Genomic DNA, 7174 nt, shown 5'->3' on the forward strand with positions numbered 1-7174 from the left:
GAATGCCATTGCTAGTATCTTGGATTGGGGAGTGAAGGGGCCTCTGTCTAGCTTTTTTAATTTGGCTCTAATGTCTGGGAAGCTTTGCGCGAAAAAATGGGACATGAGAAGCTGCCTGCCATCGGGGGCCTCAGGGTCTATGTTGGTATATTGTTGGAGTGCCTGTGTAAGGCGGTCAAGAAAGGTGGATGGGTTTTCATGTTTTTCTTGTACGATTTGGTGAAGTTTTTCAAAATTGACTGCCTTTTGGGCTGCTTTACTCAGCCCGGTTATTAAGCAGGTGGCAAAGTGGTCCCGGGCAGCGACGCAAATTTGGGTGTTGTAATTCCAGTTAGGCTCTTGCTCGGGGACTGCTTGTGCCCCTATGGGCAGGGCTGGGGTTGTTTGGTGGACCTGGTCTGCATAAGTGCGGGCTTGCTCCCAGAATCGCTGGCGCTCCTCAGGGAGAAGGGTGTTAGAGAGGATCATGTAAATATCGTGAAAGGTGAGGCTGTAAGCTTGGAAGCGGGGTTGGAGGTATAGGAGCCTAAGCGTTTTTCGATTTGTGAAAGATCAGCCATAGAAAAGGGGACATGGACGCGAACGATGCCTTCTGCCCCTGCTACTTCTCACAGAGGAGCAAGGACAGGGAGGTGAGATCTGGAGCGAGTAGTAGGAGGGCTGAAAGGTGGAGGAAAGGAAGTAGGAGAGGTTGGAGAGGAGGGGGAAGGAAGGCCGGGGTTGGCAGAAGGAGGTGAGGCTGCTGCCAGGGGCGGGGCCCTTGCGGGCTGGGCGGCAGCCGGGGGAAGGGCTGTGGATGGTGATATGGCGGAGGCTCATCGGCGGCATCAAAGTCAGGAGCGGAAGGAATGAGGGGGGTTGGGGAGGGTGACAGTTTGAGGGCCTTTAGGAGGAAAAACCCATGGAGGTACGGGACCTCTGCCCATTTTCCTCTTCACTCACAATAGTTATAGAGATCCTGGAGGATACCAGGATCGAGGGACCCATAAGGGGGCCACTTGTTTTGGTTATCTAAGGGGTAAGTGGGCCAGTCTTGTGTGCAGTATTTAATTAGACGTTTTGGTTTAAGGTCGGCCGCTAAGCCTAGGGCTGACAAATTGTTTAGGAGGCATCATAGGGGAGAGTCAGCCGGCAGGGATGCGGAGCCTCCCATAATGAGAGGAAGGAATAGACGGTGATGAGCTAGGCAGGGCGTCCCCTGCTAGCCGCTTGCCACGGAGTGAGTCAGAGCCTCCGGATCAATCGTCACCGAAACGGAAGGACTGAGGAGCCTCTGAGAGGCGGGAGGCCATGGGTCACCTGGTACCAGGATTTTAACGAGAGAAGGAGAGGGGCCCAGGCCAGAGACGCGAGGAGGAGAGGGAGAAAACTCCATTCCCTGCAGGCCGAGTCTAGAGTAAGATTTACGGCGGCCAAGAGCAGGCGGCTGAGACTGGAGTTGGTCGGCTGGTGTTGGACACCAAGAGGGGAGACTTACCGAGATGAGGCCGGTGTTGGGTGGAGAGGTTGGCGAACAGGAAAATGGGTGAAGACCGGCCGGGGTCTGGACCAAGCCCGAAGAGGGATCAGGATCCCATGGAAGGGTGGGGTGTTCTCGATCCGAGTCACGGCACCAATGAAAGAGGCCGGGCAAGGATCAGACTACACCGGTCGCGGTCAAGAGATCTTTATTGGAGGTATCGAGTGGAGAAGGAAGAGAAGAGAGAGAGAGAGCTGCTGGTGTGCTGGGTTTTATATCCCTTGGGCCTACGTGGGGCAGGCCCAAGGGAAGACGGAAGATGCTTCGTTCTGATTGGCCCTCCTTTGGCGGGTTCAGACAGTGCCCTGTCAAGGAGGGGAGAAGAACCCGGAACTGGTGCCATTAAGGTACCCCTGTTGCCTAACAATAACTGTAGCACAAATGCTGGGAGGGGAGAAACAGAAGCATATTAATTGAGTTATTACCCTACGCATCAAGTGGTATAATATAATATCACTTGAAGGCAAACTGTGATAAAGAATCATAAAACATATTCAATTAATCTAAAGTAGGCACAAAAAGAAGAAAAAGGAAATGAATAAGAAACAGAAAACAAATAATACTGTGGTAGATTTAAACCCGACTGTACTAGTCAGTGTTCTCTAGAAACAGAACTAATAGGATAGATGTATGTATGAAAGGGAGTTTATTAAGGAGTATTGACTCACATGATCACAAAGTGAAGTCCCACAATAGGCCATCTGCAAGCTGAGGAGCAATGAAGCCAGTCCGAGTCCCAAAACGTCAAAAGTAGGGAAGCCAACAGTGCAGCCTTCAGTCTGTGGCTGAAGGCCCGAGAGCCCCTGGAAAACCACTGGTGTGAGTCCAAGAGTCAAAAAGCTGAAGAACTTGGAGTCAGATGTTCGAGGGCAGGAAGCTTCCAGCATGGGAGAAAGATGTTTACTACAAACCCTAAAGCAACCACTAAAATAACACAACAAAGAATTATAGCTAATAAACCAAAAAAGTACCACCATGCCCAGCTACTTTTTTTTTTTTTGAGACAGAGTTTTGCTCTTGTCGCCTAGGCTGAAGTGCAATGGCATGACCTCGGCTCTCTGCAACCTCCTTCTCCCAGGTTCAAACGATTCTCTTGTCTCAACCTCTCGTAGCTGGGATTACAGGCACCTGCCACTGCACCTGGCTAATTTTTGTATTTTTAGTAGAGGTGGGGGTTTCACCATGTAGGCCAGGCTGGTTTGAACTCTTGACCTCAGGTGATCCACCTGCCTCAGCCTCCCAAAGTGCTGGGATTACAGGCAGGAGCCATTGCACCCAGACAATTTTTTTATTTTTTTGTAGAGACAGGGTCTCACTATGTTGCCCAGGCTGGTCTTGAACTCCTGGCCTCAAGCAATCCTCCCACTTCAGAAATCCACTTTAAATATAAAGACACAGACCTGGCATGGTGGCTCACGCCTATAATCCCAGCACTCTGGGGGGCCAAGGCAGGCAGATCTCTTGAGGCCAGGAGTTCAACACTAGCCTGGCCAAGATGGTGAAACCCCCTCTCTACTAAAAACACAAAAATTAGCCAGGTGTGGTGGAACACACTTATAGTCCCAGCTACTCAGAAGGCTGAGGCACAAGAATCCCTTGAACCTGAAAGGTGGAGGTTGCAGTGAGCTGAGATCGCACTGCTGCATTTCAGCCTGGGCAACAAAATGAGACTCTGTCTCAAAATAAATAAATAAACAAACGGACACACACAGGTTAAAATTTAAAAGGTGAAAAAGATATAACATGCTAACACTAGTTAAAAGAAAGCTAGAGTAGCTCTGTTACTATCAAAGTAGATTTTTAAAAATAAAATGGGTCATTTAATAATGATAATGGGATAAATTTATCAAAAGATAATAATCCTAAGTTACTAGCAACAAACAATAGAGATTATTATTTGATGTAACATTCAAAACTTAATCAATGCAATTCACCATGTTAATAAACTAAAAGTGAATAACTGTTATTGTCTACATAGATGCAGAAAAAATATTGGACAAGACTTGCAGCCAGCTGAGCCAGCATTCCTGGCTCGCTTCAAGGAATGGGTTGGCTATAAGGAGGAGCCCACCATAGAGACCAAGAGAATCCAGCCTCATCTCCCAGATGAAAATGGGGATCACAGTGACAAAGATGAAGAGCCTCAAGTGATGGTTTTTAAAAAGGGAGACCTGTCAGTTGAAGAAGTCATGAAAATTAAAGCAGAAGTAAAGGCTGCCAAAGCAGATAAAGAACTAGCTCGAGCTGAGGGAAGAATCACGTATCAAAAACCAGTGAAGCACCAGTCAAGCGCCCCTCAGATGAAAAACATTCAGGTTTAACAGCAAGCCCAAAAAGAAGAAGACAAATTAAGATGCAATAAATCAGGATGCAGTCAAAAAGAACTCACAAAAACAAATAAAAAACAGTAGCCTCCTTTCTTTTGACAGTGAAGATGAAAATGAGTAAGTGTAAATATTTTGAATTTAGTCTACTTTGAAAGCATATGTGATGTTTTTTAAAGTAACATTTTTTTCCCTATTATAAAGATACCACAGGCCGGAGGCAGCAGTTCACGCCTGTAATCCCAGCATTTTGGAAGGCTGAGGCGGGCAGATCACTTGAGGTCAGGAGTTCGAGACCAGCCTGGCCAACATGGTGAAACGCCATCTCTACTAATAATACAAAGATTGGCCGGGCATGGTGGCAGGCACCTGTAATCCCAGCTACTCAGGAATCTGAGGCAGGAGAATAGCTTAAATCCAAGAGGCAGAGGTTGCAGTGAGCTGAGATCAGGCCATTGTACTCCAGCCTGGGCAACAGAGCCAGACTTTATCTCAAAAAAAAAAAAAAAAAAAAAAAAAAATTCTACAAGGTACTTATAGAAAATTTAGGAAATACAGGAAAAAATTTAATAAGCTTCGTCTATTCATCAACACCCCTCTGACTTAATATGCCAACTCTAGAAATTAGCTAGTATTAACATTTTGTTATTTCCCCTGTGTGGGTGTATATATATGTAAATTATATTTTTAAACAAAATAGATTTTGTTTGTGTAAACAAAAAAAGAAAAGCTTTAGACAAAATCCAACATTCGTGCCTGGCAAAAACTCTAACCAAACTTGAAATTGCAGGAAATTCCCTCAACCTGGTAAAACACATCTTTGAAAAACCTAGAATTAACATCATATTTAATGGCAAAAGATAGAATGCTTTCCCCCTAACATCAGGGATGAGATGACTCTATTTCTACTTACAATTATACTGGAGCTTCTAGCTTGGCCAATACGGCAAGAGAGAGAAGTAAAAGCCTCTTAGATTGGGAAGACTGAAGTAAAATGAATGGACTTCATTTGAATATAACATGATCATCTATGGAGAAAATCTAATAAAAAGGCCATTATAATAAATTTTAGTAGAGTTGTAGAATTCAAGATCAATATACAAAAGTCAACTTTTTTATATACTAGCAACAAACAATCAGAAATTAAAATAAAAATACTATTTAATAGCATCAAAAATAAGAAATGCTTAGGTATAGACCTGACAAATTATGTGCAAGACCTACGCCCTGAAAACTACAAAACACTGCTTAGAGAGATTAGAGAAGACCTAAATAAATAGGGAGATTCACTGTGTTCATGCTCTATATTGTTAGAAAATAAATTCTCCCCAAATTGTTGTATAAATTCATTAAGGCTTTTTTTTTTTTTTTAGAAAATTTGAAGCTGGTGTGGTGGCTGTAATCCCAGCACTTTGAGAGGCCAAGGTGAAAATATTGTTTGAGCCCAGAAATTTCGCACTAGCCTGAGCAACACAGTGAGACCCTGTCTCTACAAAAAATTTTAAAAATTACCTGGACACAGTGGCACACCCCTGTGTTCTCAGATACTCGGAAGACTGAGGTGGGAGGATCACTTGAGCCTGGGAGGTGATGCTACAGTAAGCCATATTCACACCACTGCTCTCCAGCCTCAGTGGCAAAACCCCATCCCCCCAGAAAAGAAATTGCTAAGCTGTTTCTAAAATTTTTCTGGAAATGGAAAGAACCTAGAATAGCCAAAAAAGTGAAAGAAAAAAAATAAAGAAGAACGTTGGGGGACTTACATTGTCTTTAGGAATTATTATAAAACTACAGTAATCAAGATAGTATGCAACTGACATTAAGATAAAGCAATGGAACTGAATATTGTCTAGATGGAGACCATCACAACTGATTTTCAAAATGGTACAAAAGCAATTCACTGGAGAAAAGGGTAGTCTTTTTAACAAATGGTGCTGGAACAACTGGATATCCAAATGCCATTCATACCTCACATCATATACATATATCAGTTTAGAATGAACTGACTTAATGGGTATAGTCTTAAATGTAAAAGTTAACACTATAAAACTTATAGAATAAAACAGGGGAAAAGTTTTGTGACTTTTAGTCAGAAACAGCTCTTTAAGGTCTAACACCATATGTACTATCCATAAAGAGAAAATATTGATAAATGGGACTTTATCAACAGTAAGAGCTTATGTTTCTTAAAAGACATTGGTAAGAGATTAAAAAGATGAGTCACAGAATGTGAGAAAATATTTGCAAATCACATATCTGATAACAGACTTGAATCTAGAATATATAAAGAGAACTCAAAACTCAAAACAAACAACTCAATAACAAATGAGCAAAAGATTTAAAAAGACACCTTCCAAAGAAGACATACGGAGGATGACAAGCACAAGAAAAGATGTTCAGCATCATTGATAATCAGGAAAATCCAAATTTAAACTACTGAATGATGGCCGGGCATGGTGGCTCAGGCCTGTAATCCCAGCACTTTGGGAGGCCGAGGCAGGTGGATCACGAGGTCAGGAGATCAAGACCACCCTGGCTAACACGGTGAAACCCCCTCTCTACTAAAAACACAAAAACAAAAAATTAGCTAGGTGTGGTGGCGGGCGCCTGTAGTCCCAGCTACTCGGGAGGCTGAGGCAGGAGAATGGCGTGAGCCCGGGAGGTGGAGCTTGCAGTGAGCCAAGATTGTGCCACTGCGCTCTAGCCTGGGCGACAGAGTGAGACTCCATCTCAAAAAACAAAAACAAAAAATGAAACTACTGAATGTTACAAGAGACCCTACTACATACCTAATATTAGAATGTCTACAATTTTTAAAGACTGGCAATACCAAGTGTTAGCAAGGATATGGAGGAACTGGAACTGTCATACACTGCCAGAGGGTATATAAAATAGTATAACCTCTTTGGAAACAGTTTGGCAATTCCTTAAAATGATAAATAAATACTGACTATGACCCACGTATTCTACTCTTAGGTATTTACCCAAAATAACAAAAATATATGTCTATAAAAACACTTCTGGCCAGGCACAGTGACTCAGGCCTGTAATCCCAAAACTTTGGGAGGCTGAGGTGGGTGGATCACCTGAGGTCAGGAGTTCAAGAACAGCCTGGCCAACATGGTGAAACCCATGTCTACAAAAATACAAAAATTAGCCAGGCATGATGGCAGGTGCCTGTAATCACAGCTACGGGAGGCTGAGGTGAAAGAATCGCTTGAATCCGGGAGGCAGAGGTTGCAGTGAGCCAAGATCGTGCCATTGCACTCCAGCCTAGGTGACAGAGTGAGACTCCATCTCAAAACAAACAAGTGACAACAAGTAAAAACAC

General features: G+C 43.6%; 1 pseudogene; it reads left to right on the forward strand.

Moving 5' to 3' along the window:
* Positions 1–1521: 1521 nt before the first annotated feature.
* Positions 1522–3967, forward strand: LOC100589220 (annotated as a pseudogene).
* The last annotated feature ends 3207 nt before the right edge of the window (positions 3968–7174 follow it).

The sequence above is a fragment of the Nomascus leucogenys genome, chromosome 4, assembly GCF_006542625.1.
Source record: "Nomascus leucogenys isolate Asia chromosome 4, Asia_NLE_v1, whole genome shotgun sequence".
Classification (NCBI taxonomy): domain Eukaryota; kingdom Metazoa; phylum Chordata; class Mammalia; order Primates; family Hylobatidae; genus Nomascus; species Nomascus leucogenys.